The sequence below is a fragment of the Symphalangus syndactylus genome, chromosome 10 (genome assembly GCF_028878055.3).
Source record: "Symphalangus syndactylus isolate Jambi chromosome 10, NHGRI_mSymSyn1-v2.1_pri, whole genome shotgun sequence".
NCBI classification, from domain to species: domain Eukaryota; kingdom Metazoa; phylum Chordata; class Mammalia; order Primates; family Hylobatidae; genus Symphalangus; species Symphalangus syndactylus.
Genome location: NC_072432.2, coordinates 43,228,914 through 43,241,785, shown reverse-complemented (window position 1 = coordinate 43,241,785; position 12,872 = coordinate 43,228,914). Strand labels below are relative to the sequence as shown.

At 36.0% G+C, this 12,872-nt stretch overlaps 1 protein-coding gene across 6 annotated transcripts in view; it reads left to right on the top strand.

Moving 5' to 3' along the window:
- BMPR1B (bone morphogenetic protein receptor type 1B) overlaps positions 1-12,872 on the top strand; it is a 398,805-nt gene that overhangs the window by 235,104 nt on the left and 150,829 nt on the right. For 3 of the 6 annotated variants that reach the window (XM_055296979.2, XM_055296981.2, XM_055296980.2), the window contains one exon: positions 3,389-3,483. The gene's annotated coding sequence lies outside the window, so the exon portion shown is untranslated. The other 3 variants (XM_055296986.2, XM_055296985.2, XM_055296984.2) reach the window with 2 other exon arrangements.

Genomic DNA, 12,872 nt, shown 5'->3' with positions numbered 1-12,872 from the left:
AGAAGACAGAGGAAGAGACTTTTTACATTAAGGCTCACTCTGTGTTTTACAGTTCTGTGGGCTTTGCCAAATGCCTAATATCATTCATCTGCAATTATAGCATCATACAGAGTAGTTTCACTGCCCTAAAAATCCCGTGTTTCACTGTCATCTCCTTACAACCACCAGTCTTTACACTGTCTATTGTGTTGCCTTTTCCAGAATGCCATATAGTTAGAATCATACAGTATGTATTCTTTTTTTCCCCCCCTAAAGAGATGGGGTCTTGTTCTGCCATCCAGGCTGGAGTCCAGGGCACAGTCATAGCTCACTGTAGCCTCGAATCCCTGAGCTCAAGGGATCCTCTCACCTCAGCTGGGACTACTGGTGTGTGCCACCACACCTGCCTAATTTAAGTTTTTTATTTTATTTTTTAATTTTTTTGTAGAGACAAGGCCTTGCTGTGTTTCCCAGGCTGGTTTCGAACTTCTGGCCTCAAGAAATCCTTCTGCCTTGGCTTCCTAAAGTGCTAGGTTTACAGATGTGAGCCACTGGTGCCCAGTCCAGTATGTAGCCTTTTCAGACTGGTTTCTTTCCCTTGGCAGTTGAATGGGTAATTTTAATGGAATCAGTGTCTACATTCTCCACTTCCACATAAACTCTATTAATATTGATCTGGCTAAGAATAGTGCTTTATTCACAACACTCTTTCTCTTACCTTACTCTTTCTCTTACCCTTATCCATCCCAAATGTTATTATGGTGCATTATCCTGGAGTCATAGAAAATTTAACATTAAAAATTCAACTAATGCATTAAATTTGTATTGCAGTATGACAGGGTGGCCAGGTGCAGTGGCTCACGCCTGTAATCCCAGCACTTTGGGAGGCTGAGGTGAGCAGATTACCTAAAGTCAGGAGTTTGAGACCAGCCTGGCCAACATGGCAAAACACTCATCTCTACTAAAAATACAAAAATTAGGTGTGGTGGCACACGCCTGTAGTCCTAGCTACTTGGGAGGCCTAGGCAGGAGAATTGCCTGAATCCAGGAGGCGGAGGTCGTAGTGAGCCAATTAGTGTCACTGCACTCCAGCCTGGGTGACAGAGCAAGACTCCATCTCAAAAAAAAAAAAAAAAAGTATGACAGGGTGAACAACTGAGGACTTAATTATAAAAATATGTAAAAATTCTATGAGACAGCGAGATGGAAATAAAGATCAAGAAAATAAATAGCAATGTAAATTTCAGCTGCCAAAAGAAGCATCTCTGTGTGTTACTTAGATAGTGATTATATTAAATTATTGTAGATTTAGATGCTATTGAGTATATTTAAAATAGCTGATGTGTTTTGTTTTAAAATGTCAGTATTTCCAATAGGGTAGAAATTAAATTATTTGCAAGTACATATTTTACCACAGGTGAAAATTTGTATATGTCAATTTGGTAATGTGTAAATGGTTACATAATTTTTCAAAATTCTTTTAAGAGTCTGTAAATAAAGGCAGTTAAAACCTGGTAGCCTATCCTACTCTATAAAACCCAAGTTTGTCAACCTGGCTTGTAAAATCCCTCATCACCTTATTCCTTCTGGTTGGTTTTGTTTTAACTACTTTCTGTCTTACACTCTAAGCTCCAGCAAGAAAGATCTATTTGAAGTTGTAAGTATGTGTTGTGCTCTTTCCCGCCTTTGTCTTGATTGTGTTATTCTTCCCTTCTTTGCCTCACTACCTTCTGCCCATTCTTTAGGATCCAGAAGTCTGGAGTGAGGAATTACCCCTTCTACCCCCACTTGATGTTGGCTCAGATGCTCATTTTCCCTTCTCCCATGGTGTCCTCCTCTAGTCTTTTTGCTACGTTGTTTTACATTTAACTTCTATTTTGTTTTTCTGGAATTAGACCTGGAAGGTCTTTAAGAGTAGGAACTATGTTTTATCTTTGCCTGTTCAACACCTAGTTATATACCTGTGTCGACAATAAGTTAATTCATTAGATAAATATTAATTTTTGCATTAAGCAAGGAAAGGTGGATTTCAAATAGTTTGAAAGTTAATTCTTATGTGTAACTTTTTTTTGGTCAGTTACACTGTAAAAAGTTATTTTTCTTCTATGCTGATTATTTTTCTGGCTGTAATATTTGCATTTACTGGTAAGATTTTAGTAAGCTTTCATATGAAGATGAGCCTAAAGATGATTCTGAGAACCACCGTTCTAATAGAAGGAACACATTACTGTAAGTAATCAGGCAAGGTTTCTAGTTTTGCTCTGTCACAAAGTTGCCATGTGACCCTGGGCAAAGTAACCAGCCTGGGGGTTGATTTTCTTATCCGTAAGATGAGTAAGTGACCAGAGTCTCCCAAAAGTTTCCTTTACCTTTGATTTAATCAAGAGAAAATTTTAGTAAAGCAAACAAATGATTATCTTTGACAAGAAATAAAAAATACGGGCTGATTTATTTTCTACTCATTTATACTGTGGACCTTATAGGTGGTATATGGAGATACTGTGTACCTTGTTTATGTCACCTGCAAACCATGTACTGTAGTGTCATGGCTTGGATTCTATCCTTAATCTAAAAATTAAATTTTCAATTTGTCATAATTATAAATATAGAAGTTTATATTTAAACTGTAAATATTATGTTGAGTTATAATTTTAGGTTATATTTTAGCATCTTTCACTAAATATATGATGTATCTGATTAATATTATACTTTTCTATACATTTCTATCATTCTCTAAATGAACTTACATTGACATATTTTTTGTGACCAATTACTTAATCACTGCAGCCTTTCTCATTGAGTTGAGAAGCAATATTAAAAAAAATTACAAAACTGCTTTCCTGTGTCATTTGGATTCATAATATGTCATAAGTTTTATAAAGCTTGATTGACTGACATTTAGATATGACTTTTACAAAGGGTTTGAGATTGTGTTGTTTGGCCAAAACAAAGGCAGTATTTCCTTTCTTGTCTTTGACTCCACCTAGCCCCACTTTTCTCCACCTGCCTGAGGAAAGCTGTATTTCTTCAGACAAACTTTGTAATTGCCTTTCTGTGCCTGATTTGGGCCTCAGGAAAGGCCCATAGCATCTGTAAAGCTGGCAGCAGAATGGTATTTCCAGGCAAGCACAGGGTTGCCGGGTAGTGAGCCAATCCACAGCTTTGTCTGAGCAGCTGAGAACTTTGCCGGAGCATTACCACGGTGTTCAGTAACACAGACCTGTGCCATGAGCAAGTAAAGCACTGAGCAAGTGTCAGGGTCAATATTTATAGACCACTACGTAGCTGCCTTGCATAGAGAGAAAACGGGAGAGTAACATGCACACAGAGGGCAAGGAAAGAAAGACTGCATTGGAGGGAATGTTAATTTCCAATTTTTTTCTGAAAATGTATTCTTTTTAACTGTCAGGTTCAGACTTCTGCTGATTCATAACCATTTGGCGCTGAGCTATGACAAGAGAGGAAACAAAAAGTTAAACAAGCAAGCCTGCCATAAGTGAGAAGGTAAGTAACTAGCCAGTTCGGTCTCGCTGTTACTCGTATACTGTCTCCCTGTTGGCTGCACTGCATGGGTAAGCAAAGGGCTGTGTGGCATGTCAAAGCTAATGAGGAGGGCTGCCTGCTGGGTAAGAATGTTCTTGGTGGCAGAGCCGTTTTGTGTACTGCTGTTGAGAATGCCGGGTACATTCACAAGACGTTTCCTGCGTGTGGTAGGAACAGCTCTCAAGCACCAATTTCATATCGTGTCCTATCAGTAAGTTTCTGTCTCTTCATTCTGTCAAACTCGAGGTCTTCCAGTTGGTAAAGTCCTATTCACTTTTACGTCGGTATTAAAACATTAGCGTCAGTTAAGTTGATCGTAGTGAGTGGTCTAGACATGGATTGTAAGGGAAATATTCAGATGAACTTACGAAGATGCAGTAGTCAGTGTCAAAATGTGGAAGCTGGGAATTGGGGTAACATGGGGTCTTTTTAAAAAAGAAGCCAGCCTCCATTTGCCAGTGCACTGAAGTGAAATAGTACCTTTGGGATTAGAGAGAACCTGGGGCGGTGAGAAGTGAGAACAGTCTTCCTAATCCACGGTGCCAAAGGCAAGCACTGAGGAGAAGTTCTCTGCTTATCCAGGTCATTTGCTATTGGATTCTTAAAAACTGCGACTCCCTTACTCAATCTCAAACTAAAATTAACATCTCCTCCTACGCATTAATAGTTCGTTTTTTCCTGTCATCACAGGTAGCACTTTAAATATGTTTCTGTGTATGTTCACGGTGCTGTAGCATGTTCATTTTCATTATGGTTTTTCATATTCCAGATTATCATTAAAAGCACTGGCACTGAAGGAGACAGAAAGAATTGTTTTCTATGTATTTTCTAGTTCTAGCTCATGAAATATATATACTTGTATGTTTATATCTACTACACATGGACTAGAGAGTAAATTATGTTGTTTCACTGGAAGTGTGGCCTTACCTAGTGGAAAGCTATCTACTGACATAATGAAAATTTCCTTGATTGCTTTTCAGAATGTAGAACTGTCAGCATTAGCATGATATTTAGAATTATTAAGTTAGGTTATAGATGGTGATTATAGGTCCAAAGGGTTTTCTGTACTACATATTTAAGTTAAAAACAAAAATGAGATTGATGCTGCTGTAGAGCTGTAACTGGACACCAGTAGAGATATGAGGAAAAGCTAATACTCTGGCACAGATTTTGTGTTAGGGCTGAAATACAGAAATCAGCCCATTCTAAAATAGGATAAATCAGATCTAAAACAACAGGTAGAATACGTTTAAATGTAAAGTCAGAATCTTAAAATGAGACCAAGAGTTGTGCAGTATCACTTTTGTTGAGTGCGTATATAACTTTTCAAATGATGCAGAATGTTTCAAAATTAATTTTATTACTTCAGAAATACCTTAAGGCTAATCTAATTGATATCTTAAACTCTATTTTAACATTCATTTAATGCTTGTTTTATCATCTGAATCTTTGTACTTCTTCAAATTCTGCCTACCATTTCCATTTTATTAGTGGGTTTGATTTAGATTTTTGACAATATCTTTATTTTGAAAATACAACCATGATTGATCTAGAATGGGCATTTCCCAGTTATAGAATCTATCTGGCTAAGTTCATCAATCAATTTTTATTTGCTCTTGCCTTTGAGTAATATCTCATGATCAAGATTGTAATTTCAGATTTTTATTCAGTATCTTTTATTTTTTGCTTTATATTTTGCACAAATACTAGTATGATAATTGCTTTCTTACCCTTTTTTATTGGTTTTGTTTTTATTCCTTCTGGTGTCTTGTTTCTGAAGTACCTTGTTGAAATTTGGGCAGAAAACAAGGCAAGCAAATAAAGAACTACAATAAGAAGAAATTAAAGAAAGTTTTCCTTTCAATCAAGAAGAAATGCAAAATTGCGACACTGGTTGATAATGTCTACATTAGGATGTATTTTGTTTGAAGACTGGTTGAGTGTTTTAAAACTTGAAATGCCTTGTCAGTATTATTTTTGGCTCTGTTGTCCATCCTGAGATTGGTTATCATGTTTATAAATAATATTTTATATGCAGGTATATTATACAAAATGAAAATGGCACCTTTTGTATTATGTGTTATCTATTGAAGCAATGTGAATGAATTTAGCTTGAAATATTAATATTAGCCTCCTCATGGATCTCACTGCCCTAGAGTCATATTTGGTCTGCTAGTAGTCTGTCTGCTACACTACTCTTTTTTTTGTTTTTTTTTGAGATGGAGTTTCAATCTTGTTGCCCAGGCTGGAGTGCAATGGCGCGATCTCAGCTCACTGCAACCTCTTGTCTCCTGAGTTCAAGCGATTCTCCTGCCTTAGCCTCCTGAGTAGCTGGGATTACAGACATGTGCCACCACTCCCGGCTAATTTTGTATTTTTAGTAAATATGGGGTTTTTCCATGTTGGTCAGGCTGGTCTCAAACTCCTGACCTCAGGTGATCTGCCCGCCTCGGCCTCCCAAAGTGCTGGGATTACAGGTGTGAGCCACTGCGCCCAGCCTGCTGCATTACTTTTAGAGGGGTCAATCTTCCACCCTGATGAACCCATTGCTTTTAATCTAAAACCCTCCCATCCCTGTCTTTCTACTGCTTATAGATGAAGACCAGGCTTTACTATGAGTCTGTTGTTCATATACCTTCTACTTTTGTTCTATATTAATCTTTTGCCATTCCTTCTGGGCTGTCGTCTGTATCTCTCTTGCCCATCCATGAGAATATTCCCCTTTGTCTCCATTTTATTTGCTGGCAGTATTCAACATCTTCTATTTCTCAAAACAATCCACATTGCATTGCTTTTTTCTTGTATCATTTATGCTGTTCTATCTTGAAAACCCTTTTCCCAATCTTTGCCTTCTAGCCTCAGTGGAGAAAGTCCTGCTGGTCTAATCTCATACTCTGTGATTTGGCCTCCTGTATAAATCTCTGTCCCAGTACTTTGCAAAGCTTGGTAATAGAGTGTTTTATGTTTTTGTTTCTGCCTGAGACTGTAATCTGTTTATGGCCAGATTTTTAAATTTAATTTTTTTATGCTTCCCCAAGACCTAGCATATAACAAGTGTCCCAGAATTTGAAGTAAACAAAAACTTTATCATACTTATTTTAAACATAATTTTCTTTATACCCCTTTCACTTTAAAATATTTTACGATTTTGATTAATTAGATTGAAGGAAAGCGTCTCAAGTAGATGGTACACATTTTGGTGATAATAATAATTAAAAATTATTTTGTTTCTTTTTCTAGGACCAATCACAGTGTTTTGTGTGTGTGTGTGTGTGTGTGTGTGTGTGTATCCATGCAAATAGATATTTGCTGAACTCATAAGTTTATTTGAGTAACAAGAGTCAAAATGATATTGGTTAGCAAATAAAAATTCAGGATACATATTCCAAAAATGCTGTTTATGTAATTAATTTGGTGAAGTCTGTCAAAAAAATCAGCTAGTTGCTGTGGCCATGTTAACTGCTGTGGTAAATTAAGTGATGCCCTAGCAAACTAAAGATAGTGTCATGCCTTCCAAAAGGCCCAGAGAGAGCTTCAGGAGAGAATAGGTCCATCCTCATGTAGCCGGGAGAATTGCAGAGTGAAATTGCTCCCAATATTACTAGTAAACCTTCAAATTTCATTTACTGGAGCAGAGATAGTTTGGGTTTTAAGGAATTAATAGAAAATCATGGTCTGAAAATTTTCAAACCTGAAAGGTGATATTCCATTTCAGGCAGAAGAAGAATTTGCCCCTCAAAATAGAAATGTTGAAAGAGAAGGAAGTTGACATTTAAAAAAAGTAGTTGTGAAATAGCAGCTGTTTCTTTTAGCTCTGATATTCAATAAAAATAAAATTTATTTTGCCTTTAATTGTATTTTATTTGCCCATCATACATAAAAGTACTTACATTGTATATGAAATATTTTATATATCAGGGACAAGTGTAAAGCTTCATGAACAATTTGGAGTGACTTACCGTTTTCTTAATTTAATTATTTTTACTTTAGTGTGCTCTACCAGCAGTTTCTACTACAATTTAAACCTTATAAACATCTTCCAGACATTGAATATGACTCTTCTGTTTGTTTAACCTTGAATTGTATCTGTCTTAGGAATGAAAACAAGATTGGTATTTTCATAGGAAAATTTGGTAATCTTAATTGCTTGGAATGGACCATAATTCAATTTGGAACATTTTTTTCAATATAGTTTGCCCATATAACTACCCAGTGTTAAAAAATATGTGGAGTGGGGAAGCTGAGCAGGAGAATTGCTTGAATCCAGGAGGTGGAGTTTGCAGTGAGCCAAGATCACACCACTGCACTCCAGCCTGGTGACAGAGCAAGACTCCATATCAAAAAAAAAAAGAAAGAGAGAGAAAGAAGTGGAGAAAGTGCCTTAGCAAAGAGTTATAGGTATGGATTTTATAGATCTCACTGGCATATCAAATAATATAAATATTATATGATTGGGATGGTGGAAGTTTCTTTGGTATGGACATAGAAATATACCAAGTTCCTGTTAGCCAGTGAGGAGGGAAACCCAAGCTTGCCTCAGTATGGAAAGATTATAACAATAACAAACATAAGCAAAAACACTATCAGCAGCACCAAGAAAAGCTCAAAGAACTTTGTGGTTGGAATGAGGCATAAAGGATTTTACCAGAACAATCAAGTCTTATTTTATTATTGTTAGAAGTTTTCTTTTCTTTTTTTTTTTTTTTTGAGACGGAGTCTCACTCTGTCACCCAGGCTGGAGTGCAGTGGCGCAATCTTGGCTCACTGCAAGCTCCGCCTCCTGGGTTCACGCCATTCTCCTGCCTCAGCCTCTCCGAGTAGCTGGGACTACAGGCGCCCGCCACCACGCCCGGCTAATTTTTTTGTATTTTTAGTAGAGATGGGGTTTCACCGTGGTCTCGATCTCCTGACCTCGTGATCCGCCCGCCTCGGCCTCCCAAAGTGCTGGGATTACAAGCATGAGCCACCGCGCCCGGCCAGAAGTTGTCTTGCCAACCAAAATTTTTCTGTAACAGTGAAGGGCATATAATTCATAGAGCCTGAGAGGAGAAGGGTAAATTAATTATGGAAGTGGCACTTGAAAGCTTTTCTTCAGTACTTCCATTTTATCAATGGGCAGTTGTGGCATCCACAGGTAACGTAACCCGCCAAACCTCAGCTTTTCAGGTAGCTAGTTAAGATTTGGATAAAAATTAGTATTAGGTAATTATAAGGCCAGTATTTTTTTTTATACTTTAAGCTCTAGGGTACATGTGCATAACGTGCAGGTTTGTTACATATGTATACATGTGCCGTGTTGGTGTGCTGCACCCATTAACTTGTCATTTACATAAGGCCAGTATTTTAATGCAGCTTTTCTTGTCTGAGTGTAATTGCTCTGTTTTTGTTCTTCATACTGCATTTAAAGTTTAATTTGTTGTGTCTCTGTGTGTTGTCTTGTATTAGACTCCTTTGCATTACTTCTTAATTCCTGAAAGTTAAAGGTAGTAATTTACCATCAAGTGAGATGGAGTACTCTCCCACTTCAAGTAACTTTTTTTTTCTAATGACAGATACCCTTTCTGGCTCTCCTGAATTGCCCTATTCTGTCTCATGGTACAATCACATTCTGCCACACAAACATTCATGCAATAGAACATGGTGCATAGTCCTGGAGCAAAAGATAGAAGCTCCAAGTTTCATGCTTAGATTATGTCTAAGATTAGAATATAGAATATCTGTATTTCAGTAGGATATATATGGCTATATTTTGTTTTATAATTTTGTTTAAAGATGATTATTCTAATTTACACCTAGAAAAACTTTGTTTAAAACAAAAATGAAAGAATCCAATGGGCTTTTCCATGTTATATTTGCTTTCATCTGAGATTATTTTAAAAATTTAAATAATCGAAGATGTAGAGGGGGGCAAAACAAGTTTGTTTTGTACCTGTTAGATTCTAGTAAGTTTTTGCTTCTCTATTTCTATTCCCACCACTCCCAAAGAAATTGGGGCTCTTTGGCTCCATCCATTCTTATTAATATTAAGGTCTCTGGTAAAATTTGCTTGTATACTTAGATGAAAGAGGTTTTTATTGTTGTTGTTGTTTTATAATTTCAACTTCTCTTTTAAATTCAGTGAGTACATGTACAGGTTTGTTACATAGGTATATTGCGTGATGCTGAGGTTTGGAATACAAATGATCCCATCACCCAAGTAGTGAGCATAGTACCCACTAGGTAGTTTTTAGCTCTTCCTGCCTTCCCTCCCTCCACCTCTAGTAGTCTGCAGTTTCTGTTGTTGCTATCTGGATGTCCATGAGTTCCCAACGTTTAGCTGCTACTTAATAAGTGAGAATACACAGTATTTGGTTTTCTGTTCCTGTATTAATTCACTTAGGATAATGGCTTCCAGCTGCATCTAAGTTGCTGCAAACGACGATTTCATTCTTTTTTTTTATGGCAGTGTAGTATTCCATGGTGTATATGTACCACATTTTCTTTATCCATCCACTGTTGATAGTCACCTAGGTCGACCCTATGTCTTTGCTATTGTGAATAGTGCTGTGATGAACATATGAGTTTATGTGTCTCTTTGGTTAGAACTGTTTCTTTTAGATCTATGCCCAGCAATGGGATTCACTGGGTCGAATGGTAGTTCTGTTTTACGTTCTTTGAGAAATCTTCAAACTGCTTCCATAGTGGCTGAACTAATTTACATTCCTACTAACAGTATATAAGCAATGAAAGAATTTTTGAACATATAGCTGAAGGTTATTCTCAGCCTCAGCCTGTGATTTCTGTACCTTCCTGTTTCCTCCTCCCTCATATCAGAATCAAAGTGATCTTCATGGTTCTCCATCAATAAAAAAGCCTGGTTATCCTTTTGTGGTAATTTTCGATTGGATTAATACCTTTCCCTTTAAATAAGTATTACCCACTTTTTAAATGTCTTGCCTGCAAAGAATGTGTAATTTTTACATCTTTGCCAATATGATAGAGGAAAGTGATGTTTAATTTACTTATTTTTAATTACTAGTGAATTTGAGTTATTACCTTTTCTGTTACTTATAATTTATTTATATACTTATTCTTTTTTTTCAGCAGCTCTATTCTCCTTTCTGGTTTAGAATGTTCCTTTATTTGAAAAAAAAAAAACTAAAGGATCTTGATTTTTTAAATATCTATTAGTTGCAACTGCTTTCCTAAGATTTTGGTTACTTTTTAATTTTGTTTTATGTGTTTTGAAACATAAGTATGTTTTGAAATATTTTTATTAAAGCTAACTGATATTTTCTCAATATCTTTTGAAACTTAGAAAGTCTTTTTAAAACCTAGAAATAGGAAAAAATATTTTTCTTTATTTTTATATCTTAATTTAACTGTTAATACTGTAGTCCACAAGGATTTTTTTGACCAATACTTGAGCACTTTTATTGAATCGTTCTCCCCCTTCTCACTTTTTTTGTGAACTCATTTTTATCTTGTATTCTTGTGCCACGAATTTAAATCTTTAGGTTACCTTGCAGGTTGTATTGCATTAACATTTTTATCTCTATGGAATAAAGTTGATGTTTCTTGTTTAATGAGATTTAAGTATTGGAACATGTTAGGGTGGTGGTGTTGGATTTAGCTTGGCATGATTCTAGAAATTACTGTAGACAAGGGGCTGTGTATGTTACTTATGTTAAGCCAGACCTAATAATATAATCTGTGTGATTGAGAAATGATGCATGAATAACCACCTCCATTTACAACGGGTGCCTGTATGTGTGTATATATGTATATGTATATTTTATTAATCCTTCTAATAGACCATTGGATGACTTATTTTTATTTCTTCTTTTCAGGATAAAGAAACTGAGACCCCAAAATGTAAAGTAACATGATAACCTCACATAGCTAATGAGTGATAAGGTCATGATTTAAACTCGGTTCTGGTCAAAGTCCATCTTTTTTTTTTTTTTTTTTTTTTTTTTTTTTTTTGAGATGGAGTCTTGCTCTGTCGCCCAGGCTGGAGTGCAGTGGCATAATCTCGGCTCAATACAACCTGCTTCTCCCAGGTTCAAGCGATTCTCCTGCTTCAGCCTCATGAGTAGCTGGGACTACAGGTGCGTGCCACCATGCCCAGCTAATTTTTGTATTTTTAGTAGAGATGGAGTTTCACTATGTTGGCCAGGCTGGTCTCAAACTTGGTATTTATATACTAGTTGGTTACCTGGAATGATTTATGAGGATAGTTTAATCTGCTCTGAAGAGATACACTTCATAAACATGGTTTGTGTACGTGTCGGGGAGTTCACATGTGAAAGTTTATAAAAAGACATCATTTGAAATTTTAATTTTTGTTATGCGTTTACCCACCATGAAATATTTTGTTCTGTTTTCCTCTTTAACTCAAGGCAAACAATTTTGCTTCAAGATAATATAGGACTTTTTGCTCCTTGAATCACTCTGCCCTTTGTTGACACATTGGTATGTCTTTGGTAACAATTCTGCCGTACTTCATTTTGTTTTATAGCCCTACCCCAGAACATTTAACATTAAATTACACCTTACAGTTGATAAGCAGATTGTTCTCCTATTATGTGGAGTATTATGCATCAGTATTTGTATTGTCTTAAAAGTCTTAAATAGGTTATTTGTATTCCTCATTTTTAATCATATTTATTTTCCTGCTTTAATGTAAAGATGATTATTGCTGCACATTATATGGTTGAAACATAATTCAGTTATGGTTTTATATATTCCTCAGGTGGATATTTGCTTTTTCTCCATATAAAATACATTTTTCTTAAGAGCCTCTGTCTTTCTACTTCTGTCTATACCAATTTTAACTTCATCAGTAAATTAATGTATCATTATTCCCAGTAGTAGTTTAGCTTACTAACCTTGAAATTTATATCTGTGTTTATTGTCAGAGGGTTTTTGGCAAATTGATCTTGACAATAATAGAGAAAGAAAGCATGGTGACCTAGGACACAACGTTCTACTGAAGTCATTCGCAGTTCTTTGAATGTGTAGAGTTTTTTCGTTGTTGTTTGTTTTAAATGAGCCAAGATACAATGCATGTAGCCTTTTGAGTTATTCATTAATACCTCACATGTAATTATTTTAAATTATTATTGGTAGAAACAGACAATTTAGAATGCTTTTTTTCCTTTAGCCGTTGCAATATAAAGTTGATTGGTACAGCTTGCAAAGCACAATGTGAGTTTAAAATATGTCTCCTGAAACCATGTGTTCTTAACTTGGGGAGCTGGTTTTGTGGTCAGTTTGAAGCTGTTCCCATAGTGTATGTTCCTTCTAGTTAAAAGGAAATGTGATATTTGTGCTAACATGATTTCATTGTTAATAGTCCAAGCTGCTAC